At 34.5% G+C, this 13394-nt stretch overlaps 1 protein-coding gene and 1 non-coding gene across 3 annotated transcripts in view; one reads left to right on the top strand and one right to left on the bottom strand.

Moving 5' to 3' along the window:
• Positions 1-13394, top strand: part of Galnt13 (polypeptide N-acetylgalactosaminyltransferase 13) — a 509399-nt gene that overhangs the window by 214852 nt on the left and 281153 nt on the right. The gene's annotated exons all lie outside the window — the stretch shown is intronic.
• On the bottom strand, positions 10429-10535 carry LOC111816348. The gene has a single exon (XR_002820763.1). It is a non-coding gene; the product is annotated as a U6 spliceosomal RNA (small nuclear RNA).

Below are 13394 nucleotides of genomic sequence, written 5' to 3' on the forward strand. Positions count from 1 at the left end.
AAATATTGTCTATTAATGTAAGTTACATCTAATGATACTTACATTTGGAATTTTAAATGATACACATATTGATTTATTTTTAAATAAAAAATGAATATATTTTATGTTAAAATTATTTTATGAATAGTTATCATGTGAAACGTGGTCATCACAGAGTTATAATTCTTGTATTTTGAGAGACTGAGGCAGGATAATACATTCAGGTATATATTGGAAAATTTTACAAGATCATGTCTTAAATTTTAAAAATATAGTAAAAGTGGCTGGAGATAGCTCAATAGAGTCTCTGTACATTTGATTCTAAGTACCACACAAAAAAGGAAAAGATATCTATGTATTATGAAATTTAAAATTTAGAAGACTAGTACTAACTTCCCTAAAGTTGCTCTAATTATAAAACTCCAGGATTTTCTCCCCCATTCCACCCCTCCTGGGGACTGTATCTTTTCTTCAAGCTTTACAATTATTTATTTTTATTAGTACATATTTGCCAAACATAATCGTTATATTCAGAGTAGGGAGTTAGCACATATACACAACATATCTTACTTCGTTTTCATCCCTTTTCTTCTCTCCGCCCTCCTCCCTCCATCTTTCTCATTTTTTTCCTTTTGCAAAGGATCTGACTTTTCATGTCTCCTGTGTATCCACTCCATTAGAAAGTCAGAAATGTGCCCTGACTGGTGTTCAGAGATGAGACTCTTTGAAGGAGACTGGTTCATTAGGAATTAATCTACTGATGCATTCAAATTTGATGACATTCTTGGAACATAATAGAAACTTAGATTGTGGGAATAAGTGAGAATCCAGCTTTATTTTAGGTATATAATGAGTTTTTTCTACAAATTTATTCAACAATATTCTTATTATATATTATTCTGTTGCAAGTTAATTTCATTTATAAATTTTCGAGATAACCACCATATTAAGTCATGTGTGTGAAAGGTTTCAGCAAACTTTCCATTTCCTTGATGAATATTCAGAAGTTGTTTTTGTGTAGCATATACTGGGAGGCGTATTAGTGAGGAACTTAATGATCATTAGATTCAAACTAAGAGATGAATATTTTATCCCTCCCCCATTCATTTTATGATATCAATTAATTCAGTGTGATTTGGGTCTGGAATTTCCCCCTAAACAGTCATGTGGTAAGATTTGGGGCTTTAGGAAGCTGACTGGATCATAGTGCACATCTCATCAGTAGATGCCTGCATTGTGAAGTTCAGCTGGGACCTGTTGGCAAGAGGGAAGCTCGTGGAGCATGAACTAGAAGGATATCTTTCCCTCCTGCATCTTCTCTTCTATTGCTGCTTCCTAGTTGACATGATGTTTGCAGCTTTCCTCTTCTGGGCCCTGAAACTGGTCTGGTTCTGTTTGGAGCCTCACAACTATGTGTTACAACTTCCTTTATGCTATGGGCGCTGGCATTATGTCTCAACCAAGAAGAAAGTAACTAAGCTATTTTTTTCTTTCTGTTTGGCTGGCTGGCTGGTTTTCTTTCTTTTTTACTTTCTTTCTTTCAAACTAGCTGAGAAATATTTCAGCAATCTAGTTTGATTTTGAAGCCAGTTGAAAAATACTACAAAAATTGCTCTATTTTTATGGCAGTTTTTTTTCTTGAACTTAGCTTTTATATTATTGTGTTAAAGTTATGAAGTTGTTTCTTAATAATTTAAGTAAATTTACAAATTAAAACCATACATGTAACTCTCAGTGGACAAAAAGTACACAGAAACTTAATTGAAATGTTTGGGTTGCATCTCTTGTGTCTATTGACTTTTTCTTCAAATTTGAACCAAAGTGTACAGAATGTTCTGATTTCAAACAACTGTCTGATCATCTCTTCTCCAGCTGTATATTATAAAAGAAACAGACAAAGACACTATATATCGTTACACTTAATAATGACCTCATTAGTTGATATCAAGCTTAATTAAAATAATAAGACAAATAGAAGTACCATACAAAATGTGAATTTATATATTACAAAAATTAATAAAAACAAAAGAAAATGAATTTGTACCAAAGTTATCTTTCAGAATTTCTAGGTTTTTTCTTTTTTATTACATTTATTTATTCAGTTATGTTAGTAATTCCAATTAATTTAATTTATCCTTGCAATTTATTTACTTACAGATTATAATCTTTTGACAATTGGAGCATTATGTTGTCTCTTGACAAAAATGCCAATGTCCAGTCCCTCTCCCTTAACCTCATATAAGCACAACTGTGCAGCCCCTAGTCTTTTTCTACCAGGCCTACTGAAGAATTCATTCAAATATTTGTACTTGCTGAAAATGCATAGTATTTGCATAGAGGTATTTCACATAATCCACATCAGATTGTGTATAGCATTTTGTATCTTATATTTTCTACACAACAGTTTAGAATTTATCCATATTGCTACACATGGATATTTTTTACTATATTTTAATACTGTATAATTTTCCCTTATATACCATGGTTTGGCCTGGGTTTGATCCCCATAACTTTTGGTAATGTTCTGATGCATATATTTGTTTTTTCTAGAACTGAAGGTTGAGCCCAGGCAGTCCTGAACTATACACACATATTTGGAGCATATTATGTTTACGTTCCTCTTGGGGAACTGGTACATGCGCACAACACATTCCTTCTTGTTCTTTCACTTTCCATCACTTCCTCCTACCTCTATCCGTACTCAATTCCCTTCTTTTTTATGTACATGTTTACATAATGTTTACATTCACTGGGTGACATTGATAAGTGCATGCAGCCCATCTTACCTGTTTTGTCGCCTTTCCCTCACATCCTTCCTCGCTCTGTTCATCAGTTCATCCCTTTTCTGTATTAGAAAGATGCATGTCCCTATTTTCTATTTTCTGAATTTTATCTTTCTCTTTGTTTATACTCTGAGTTCCTCATATAAAAGAAACTATGAGATATCCCAGCTTGTATATCTGATTTATTTCACTTGAAATCATGGCCTCACGATGTTCATTTTTAACGTTCAAATTTATCTTTATGTCAAAAAAGGGCTTCATTGTGTTTAAAAGACATGTGTTCTTTATGTATTCATCTGTTGATGTATGTATAAACTGCTTCCAAGATTTGGCTGTTTTGCATTGTGCTTCTAATTATAACTATGCATTTATTGTTGTAATGTGATGTATTTAACTTTTGGGAAAATACTTGAAAGGGGAATAGCTTGTTCCAGTGGAATTCCTCATTTCAGTTTTTTGAGGAATCACCATACAGATTTTCTAGGTGGGTGTATTAGTTTACATCTCACCAACAATTTATAAGAGTGCCTCTTCCCCACAGCCTCTTCAGCATTTGTTATCATTTGATTTCTTGATGATGACCATTCTTTCTGGGATATAATAAAATCTCAGTATTGTTTTAATTTCATTTTTCTAATGGCATATATATAGTCTTCATTTCAGTTGTCCATTTTTTGAATAGGTATTATGACTCAATGGTCTAATATTTTGGATTTTTTTTTGTATTCTATATATGAGTCACAGCATTATACTGATTAGTAAACTTGTTGTACTACAGAGAACTCCTATGATTGTGTAAGAAATAGCTAATTCTGGGTTATGATTCATGCTACTTGATCAAGATACCCTAGGATAAAGTTCCTGTTTTATCAGTAATGAAACTCTAGAGTTGATATTTTGGGTCAACACAACTGATTTCAAATAAGTTGTAAATTTCCCTAAGTTCCCCAATGTGCTTTACATTATTTAAAATATAATTTCAGTGACTTTCTTTGTAATTGTTCTCCAGGAATTTCTTGAAATAGATGAATGAATGAGTGAGGATGGGGTAGGAAAATAAAAATTCTGACCTGCTTAGAAATCTCAGGTAATATCTACTCCGAGCAGACTCTTGAGGAACAGTCATGCTGATTTCTCAAATTTCCTCTCATGGTGATTTGAGAACATCTTCCTCTTTAATATTCTGGTTTGTGTTAATTAGCACAATGGCATGTTTATAAATGTGTAAGTTTCAGTATTGTATCACTTACCATTATCATAGTGCATGTACATTCATGGAAGGCTGTAAATATCCTAATATAATAGCAAGTGATGTTTGAGTTCAAAACTGGCTGGGGTGACTTAACCACCTTATATCACATTTCAAATGTAAAAGACAATTGGGAGGAAAGAAGTACAAGGATTTCATAGCAGATGTTGAAGATATTAAAATGGATTTTAATACTGTAAATGAAAATAAAATTATATTTTCTATTCCTATGACTTTTTATTAGGGCTTTCTTAGACATTACTAACAGAAACAAAACTCATAGTAGTATATCCCAAAGCAATGTTATTACAGCTTGTGTCTAGTTGTCTCCCCAAAGCCTCCTGGAGTCATGGGGAAGCTTCAGGAGTTTGTGATTGATTCTTGATCCAATGCTGGCATTATAGGTGTGAGTGCCCTGCAGCAGAAGCTCTGCATTACAATGTAAGGAGGGGAGAGAGGCCAGCTAGCTGCCTGAGCTACTGCCACTCCCTTTGCTCTCTTTGCATCTTGCAGCTGCCATGAACAGCTGCTCTGTGCTGCCATATCCCACTCTTCCTGGAGCTGCCTGAGTATGTGCTGAAACTAACTGTGAGCTAAATAAACCTTTCCTTTGCCTCATTTTGAGTGTCGGGTATTTGTCCCAGCCACCAGAAAAGAGTAACAGAGACAGATGTTTAACCCAGAGTGTTCTGTTAGTGTTGATATGAAGAAATTCCTTGGCTGTTAACAAAGATTTAGGGAGAGTTTTATCTCTCTCATCTGTTTTTTTTTTCTCTTAATTTTATTCATTCTCATGTAGTACAACATTCCTTCGCATGATTCTTGATCCAATGCTGGCATTATGGGTGTGAGTGCCTTCCAAGTTTCTTCTACTGTTACTTGATTCCCCTGAAGAAAGCATCTAGAAACTGCAGGGTAGGAATTCATTTGCACACTGTTGGCCAGATGAACACTCTGCATTACACAGAATAATGATGAAGAATCAGAGTCTGGTAGTCTATACTGAACTATATTCATGAAGTATGGACTGCTGATAATCCTCATACAAAAAGTAGTTAATGGCACAGAAACAATAGTATGGTTACACTGACAAAGATTTACGTTGCTGAGATTCATTGTTACAAGATGTTTTTACTTATGTCTATTAAAAGTTACAAATTATTTTATTATTACTGTATTTTAGGGAAGGGTCTACAGGGTGTTCAGGATCTCACTATTATATCAGACTCGTAGTGAGTCACCTGTTTACAGCCCCCCAAGAGCTGGGATTACAGGCTCACACCACCATGCCCAGTCCCAGTTGCTGTCTCAACATGCCCCAGGGGCGGGGCCAGAGTGGCAGGCCCAAGGATAAACCCCGGCCCCTGACTTGCTTGCAGGTGCTTTAATCCACTGAGCTATGTGGGCAGCCCTAAAAATTATAGATTAGAGTTATAAAATACAACCTGTTGTGTAAAAATAAAAACCATTACTGGACCAACTGCCAGTTGGGAAAGACAAAACACAAAAGACACTGTGATTATGAGCCCATCAAAGTGTTGCGTGAGAATTAGTTAGAATGTGCTGATGTTATAGTGGGAAAAGTTAAGCATATGAATGTTTTAACAGCAAAGAATATTTGACAAACAGAAGACTATTTTTATCCTGAGGTGATGAATATTTTATTTGTATTTGTACATATAAAATGAGCAGGGTATGACTGTTGTTGTTTTAATATTATATTAGAAATATAAATTATATTAGTAGAAAAGTATGTGTTATTTCATTCTTAAAAGTCATTGTCCCATACTCAAAACATATTCTTTCATTTTTCTTTATATTGCCAAAGACTGAAAATATTTTATTGATATCTGGTTATATTACTTAATAATTATAATATTTTGAATCATTTATTAAAATTTTATGTCACTCAGTTTCTTAATCTGAAGAGTAGATTTAATAATCCTATCTAATAGGGTTAAAATTATCTTTGAAGTGATGTAAGGAAAGCATTTGAAACTTAGATAAGTAAATAAATATTTTCATTTGTGTAATTGTACATTTTGACCTTCCACAGTTGAATTTATAGAGACAGTGGGTATATAAGATATTGTAATTGTAAATGTAGTACTGAAAATATGAATAATGGCATTGACTAAGTATTTGTATATCTCTAAGAGTCATACATTGAAGCCGAAATTTTTTTTTGAAATTTTATTTATTTATGTATTTATTTATTTGGTACAAGGTGTAACTACACAGCTCAGACTCATAGTGATCTTCCTGTCTCAGCCTCCCCAGTGCTGGGATTATAGGCATATGTCACCATGCTCAGTTTCAGTGGCTGGCTTGGTGTGGGGCCAGCATGGCATGCGGTAAAAGGGATTGAACCTGAGTCTTTGCCTTGCCAGGCCCGTGCTTAGACCATTGAGATATCTCCCCAGTCCTGAAGTCCAAATCTCTAATACCATGACATTAAGAGATGTGATTTTGGGAAACACATGAGGTTAGAAGGTGGTAGGAAACTGGGCTGATGCAAAGATTGTTTTTTAAGAAAGGACAACAGACAGCCTGTTAAGCCACCATCCCCAAGGATACTGAGGAAAGTCACACAAACGCACAACAACAAGGTGGCCATCTGTAAACCAGGAAGAAATTCCTCACCTGACTCTGACCATACTTGCCTCCTGTTCTTGGGCATTCAATTTCTAGAACTATGAGAATATGAATTCTACTTTTTAAGTCACCACATGTAGTATTTTGTAATAGCAGCCCAACCTGACTAAGACAAAGAAAGTTAAAAGTTCATTCTTAGTTTAGGAAAAATGATTGAGTTTAAATAGAAAATAGATGAGTGCCATAAGGTCTCACCTTGGCATGTGTATTGCTACTACCTCTTATTCTGCCATCTGATCCGACAAAGCTGGAGGGGAGAGAGAATGGATGAGTAACACATGAAGCTGTTAGACCAGCATTTGTAAGACCACCACAGGAATTTGAGGAAAAAATTCCAAGTAGAAAAAATATCACATTTATATCCCTGTGAAAGTGATGCTTGGATATTTTTATCATTAGCTTTAATACATGAAATGCAAATGGTTATCTACACCATAGAAAAGCATAAAATTGAAACACTTTAAGACTAAACCATCTAATTGTTCATTCAGCATCTTGTTCTCAATGAAATTCCCTCAAATGTTCTTTAGAGGCAAACTGCTCATAGCAGTAGGGTCCATGACGTGAGGGGACTTTAACTCAATTTTCTGATTTAATAGTACAGGGTTATTGAAGCATGAAATTACCTCTTTCATGAAGAACAGTCCTCTTTGCCTGGCAAGTCAAGGCTGAAAAACTTGATGTCCTCTCAATAACGGCTGTTGACCCAACCAGTGTTGGTGGAATCAGTAAAGTTTTTCTGAATGCTCCACTGAAGATAATGTTCCTCCAAACATTTAAAAGATAAAAATAAACATGTGGTCATCTTAGTATCACAGTCCTGTATGATTAGATGCCGAGCTAAAAATAATCAAATATGATTATAACACAGGTGGAAAATGATATGTTTTAAAATTTGGCTTGAATATGATTTCATTAGGTAAAAATAAGGTGATTTTAATAAAATAGTCTAGCACATATGAATTATAGAGGAGGCAAAGTTCACCTCAGCTGTGCCTATTATCATCTGGTGTGTAGGAAATAATAAAAAATAATTTGATCTTTCATCTTAACTTAATCAAACAACATAAATGATATTTTTCACTGTAGTGCCTGACATCTGAAAATAGGAATAGAGCTAATAGTTTCTACAAAGGTAAAAAGAAACAGTTGATACCAGCACACACACACACACACACACACACACACACACACACACACGTGTGTGGGCAAGAGAGCTCAGTGGACTAAGCAGGTGCTTAGGCAAATACCACACCAGCCCTGCCTTCGGGCACACTGAAACAGTGACAGAGTCCAGGCATGGTAGCTTGCACCTGTCATTCCAGCACTGGGGAGGCTGCGGTCAGGAGGCTCACTATGAGTCTGATTCGCGTAGTGAGATCCTGTACTAAATACATAAAAAAGAGTTCAATATTAATAAAATTATTTGCTCATATATTCATCCTTTTATATAGTTTGAAATATTGTTTTACATGTCTAGCACTCTTCAGTGTGCAGCAGCTATATTTCCAGCACTCATAGCTACTTGTTCTTATCATCCCATTGAATGATTAAAGCCTAGTCTCCTTATCATTGTAGAATATTCTCCTTGGAATCAAATAGTTTTGAAAACTTTGAGAACTAAATACTAGAGATATAAAATAGTTAAGAGGCGCTTACATGAATATCTGTTTTATTGAGTTATTTATATAAGATAAGGCTTTTAAAGAGTAAATGTGTTTGTTTGCTTAATAGGAACAATAACAAATATTCACATGTGCGCATGCACACACAAATATATGCACACACACACACACACACACACACATAACACACATACCTGCCTTCTTGATTTATCATCTTTTCTACAAGAGAGAACTAATATTAAGAGTTTAGATTTATTTACATTTGAAAAGACTAGTTTCTATTTTTTATTTTTTTTTTAAATTTTTTTTTATTTTTATTTATTTGAGAGAGAGAGAGAGTGTGTGTGTGTGTGGTGTGTGTGTGTGGCCAGCTCAGCCCACCAGGAGGCGGGGCTGGCTGGCATGTGGTGCTGGGGGATTGAACCGCGGTCCCTGATGCTTTGCCAAGCTTGTTCCAAGTAGGTGCCTTAGACCACTGAGCCATCTCTCCAGCCCCTAGTTTCTATTTTTTAAAAATAATTTTATTGGGAAACAAACAGCAAAGAGACAGTTTCAAAACTGATTACTACCACAGTTTCAATAATTAATATATTGCATACTGTTGTCTTAGTGGTTATTCACTGTACAATATGCAAACATGATAACCTGTCTACAAACACTATTAGAAAAAATCTCCTGATTCATTGAATTAAGAGAATGCAGCTGTGTATCTATCCTCTTTTGAATATACAGATACTAAATGGTCATTCATTTGTATCCCCTTTTTCGTTTAGTTTTGTCAGAGAAGGGTATTCCATTGTTATTTAAATATTTTACTGCGTGAATTCAGCAAAATATTCCAATATAGCCCAGTAGTTCATAATAGTAGTGAGTGTTCCGTAAGACTAGCAATGTCAGAAGTTGTTGACTTGAGCCTTTTACAGCTCAGTATATTAATGTGGCCTTACTTTTCAAACTTTTCTGCTAGATGGTTATGACCAAGATAAAACAAGACCTATGTTACAAGAAATGTAACTTTTATATCTGCTAAGGTCAGTCAAATTCCCTTAGGATTTATCCTGAAACCCTGGACAGTAATTTGCAGATCCTTTGCAAGTGTCAGCCATGTGGATGAGTCATGGCCATTGTTTGACCAATTTGCTCTCTGTGAAAGCCTGAGAGAATGTTTTCTCTCCATGTGAGTCTCCCTAGGTACACTCTATATCATCAGTCACTTTCCTTTATAGCCGCATAATCTCTTTGATCAGTAAATTTCAGATGCCACGGAGTTACAGCATGCTACAGTATAGGTTCTCCTATGTCCTGAGTCCTCACTGACCTTGAAAGGCTAGGGCCAATGTGTAGGCTGATGTTTCAGCCTTTCTTTTTCTCTAATTTTTGGTCTGCAAACTTAGATTGTTAACCCTCCAGAAGAGAAGCTTATTATTATTACCCTACAACATAGGCAGTTGAACTTAACCTCACTATCTGTCTGAATATCAAACATCTTAGGCATGATATGAAACAGGCATTGTCCATCATGTATTGATAAGTTAAACTTTAAGACCCTACAGAATATGAAGAAAAATTTAAAAGTATTAAAACTATTTAGAAAATAGGAAAAAACAGTTACATATTTTTACATAAAAATTTAGAAATGTAACCATATACATCTTTCTAGCAGGATAGTCCTGTGACATTTTTTTCTTGTCTCTTGTTTTCATTTATTGCCCCCCCCCTTTTTTAAACAAACATTTACTTGAGAGACAGTATGGCAGTAATTGGTATGTCATGACAAGCAGTACATATTTAAAAGACCAGAATGACAGGCATTCCAAGCATGACCCTACCATTACACATTGATATCTTCAGCGTGATTGTTTAGTTCACAGGTATCAGCACATATAGTCAGGGTGAGAATCCGACCAAATAACTGCTAGTTTCCAAAAACCTGCTGAAGATTCTCAGGATCATTGCCTTATGCATCTTGTGCATATAAATGTACGGCTTTGCCCCTATCATGTTTCCTAGCTTTTCTCCTTGCCCTCTCTTCGTTGTCTAATCCTGAAGTTCTTGCTTTCCTTTTAATTGTGTTGTACCTTTCTATTTTTATTTCTTCTTTTGATTTCTTATACTAGGGAGATTATACGACATTTATACAAAAATATGTAACTTCACGAATTTGTGTGTCATCCTTGCGCAGGGGCCATGATAATCTTCTCTGTATCATTCCAATTTTAGTATATGTGCTGGCAGAGCGAGAACTTAGTTTATATTTTAGAAGAAAATGTCGATTTGAAAAGTATATTTTTAAATAAGAAAACTGTTAGTGTAGGTCAGATTCAGTGGGTCATGATAGGAAAAATTTAAAATGTTCAGTTACTAGAAGAGAAATTTAAAACATTTGTAAATGGTCTTTTTGTGGCATGGATGTAATGACCATGGGCTATCCAGAGTTTAAGTCACTCTTCAATGATTACAGATATTTAATTTGTGGCTTTTAAAATGTGATGTGATACTGGGATGGGCTATAAAGTTAATGCTGTTTATTGGGTTACCTGTGTATTCATGGGATTTAAATAAGGTCAACAAAGTTGCTTCATTTTTCTTATAACAGTTAATCTTGCTACAAGTCATATAGTGCAATCTTTTATCCAAATTTAACAGGATTATGAAATAAAATTACTTGTTTTGCTCATCTGTGTGTGTGAGCAGACATGACATAATACTATACATCCGTCTTTCTAGAATTTGTTTCTTTGTAATCTTTCGTAGATAGCAATTGAAACCATTTTTATAGACTTTTCTAATAAATGATGAACATTTGTTTTTATCAAATACATAAAATTTTAAGAAGTAGTTTTTAAAGTTGCTACTATCACAAAAAATCAACAACTAGGATCTCGCCTTATTCAAAAGCTTTTGCACAGCAAGAGAAATCACCAACAGAGTGAAGAGACAACGCACAGTGTGGGACAAAATGTTTTCCAGCTGTTCCTCAGACAGAAGATTGCTATTGAGAACATACAAAGAACTCAAAAAAACTTAGACCTTGCAAATTTAATGCCTCTGAGATCAATACACAGTCCTCAGATGAAGAAATACAAACAGCAAATAAATATATGAAAAAATATTCAACATCACTAGTCCTTGAAGAGATGCAAATTAAACAACACTGAGATTACATCTCACTCAAGAATGAATGCCTATCATCAAGAAGTCAGCCAGAGAGCTTGCAAGATAGCTCAGTGAACTAAGTGCCTGCTTTGGCAAGCACAGGCACTAGGGTTCTATCCCCAATCCTGAATGCCATGCTGGCCCTACTTCAGGGGTGCACTCAACTGGTGACCAACTCTGGGCATGGTGACACACACCTGCAATCTCAGCTCTGGGGGCCAGAAAACAGGAAGATCATTAGGCATCTGAGTTGTGTAGTGAGACCCTGTATCAACAACATAAAATGAAAAACAAACAAACAAACAAACAAAAAAGAAGTCAACTGTTAACAAATACTGGAGGAGAGGTGGGGAAAAAGGAAGCCTTCTCTAATATTGGTGGAAGTGCAGAACTGTGAAACCTCTATGGAAATTAGTGTGGAGATTCCTCAAATTCTAGGACTGGAGTCCCTTTTTACCCAGCTATTCCTTTTCTTAGTATCTTCCAAGAATTGTGAACATGATACCACACATGGATATGTGCATCCATGTTAATAGCAGCACAATTTGTACTAGGTAGATCTTGGAAACAAGACAAATGTCCATCATCAGAGGAATGGATAGAAAAGATGTGGTCTTTTTGTATAATAGAATACAGTCATAAAGAAGGACAAACTGGAGACTTTTACAGATAATCAATTGATACAACTAGAGATCATATTCATAAGTGAAATAAATCAGACTAGCATGTGCACATCCTATTGTCTCTCTAGTTTGGGAGGCTGAAAAGGTAAATAAGTGCCAAAATGTACAACAGATATTGTGAAATAGGAAGAAACTGTTTAAAGGAGAGAAACTAAGATGCAGAAAAGGAGAAATTAAGGAAAGGAAAAGTATAGATGATAGATAGACAGATTAGTTCATTGAAAACAAAGATTTGTGTCTATATTATTTGGACAATTGAATATATATATATATATATATATATATATATATATATATATATATATATATATATTTGGAACTGGGGATTGAACTCAGGCCCTTGTGCTTGCTAGGGAAGGGCTTATTCCACTGAGCTATCTCCCCGGCCCCTGAATGCCTATATCTTATACTCTGAGCAACTAATTTAAAGATAACATGCATTCTAGTAACCATTGATATTTGCCTATCATCTTGGTTTGAAATTTGTTTTAGACTTTTTCTCTTCAAATAAAATTTTAAGAATAGATTTCCTTGAAGTCAGAATTAAGGGTCAAATTTCTAAAGGACACTTTAAAAGTTTTAACAATATGTTGTTATTGATTCAAGGCTTACATGTACTTAGAATAAACTGTTAATGTCTTCAATACAATGTTGTAGAGCTAGTTTCCATATTCCAGAAGCATGACTTCAAAGTTCACATTAATAAATCTCATTAATAATTCACATTCATAAGAGTTCTTTAAATTGGCAGTCAGTGCCATTTTTTGAATGAAGAAGCTATTGTTAAACATTAATTAAATTAGTTGAACAATAAATATTACATGCAAGAAAACATTTTGATTAAAATGATGTTTGTGTTACCAAGGAAATAAAAGTATGCATGCCTTTTCCTTCAAATAGAGATAAGATCTCTGCTTTCTTTTAAACAAGTATTGCAAGCACTTTTATTTGAAAATGTCCTGTAAATAATTTGCATCTATTGTAGAGAGAGCCACAAAGGCACAAATCTGTGTTTGTATAACTCAATGCTTGGTTCCCACTTCTTTCTTTCTTTTTTTTTCCTATTTATTTATTTATTTTTCTCAAAATATCAAAACAACATTTTAGGAGAGTAACAATGGTTAGTACATTGTGTATTGTTACTGCCAAAAAAGTTTCTCACATTACAAGATATAGGCAAGAAATAATAAATAAACAACATAGGTACAAACCTCTGTTTTTTTTAAAGTCAACAGAAAATGGAAATATACTTTTAAAGTTTCTA

This window comes from Octodon degus, unplaced genomic scaffold (assembly GCF_000260255.1).
Source record: "Octodon degus isolate 3935 unplaced genomic scaffold, OctDeg1.0 scaffold00030, whole genome shotgun sequence".
Taxonomy (NCBI): Eukaryota; Metazoa; Chordata; class Mammalia; order Rodentia; family Octodontidae; genus Octodon; species Octodon degus.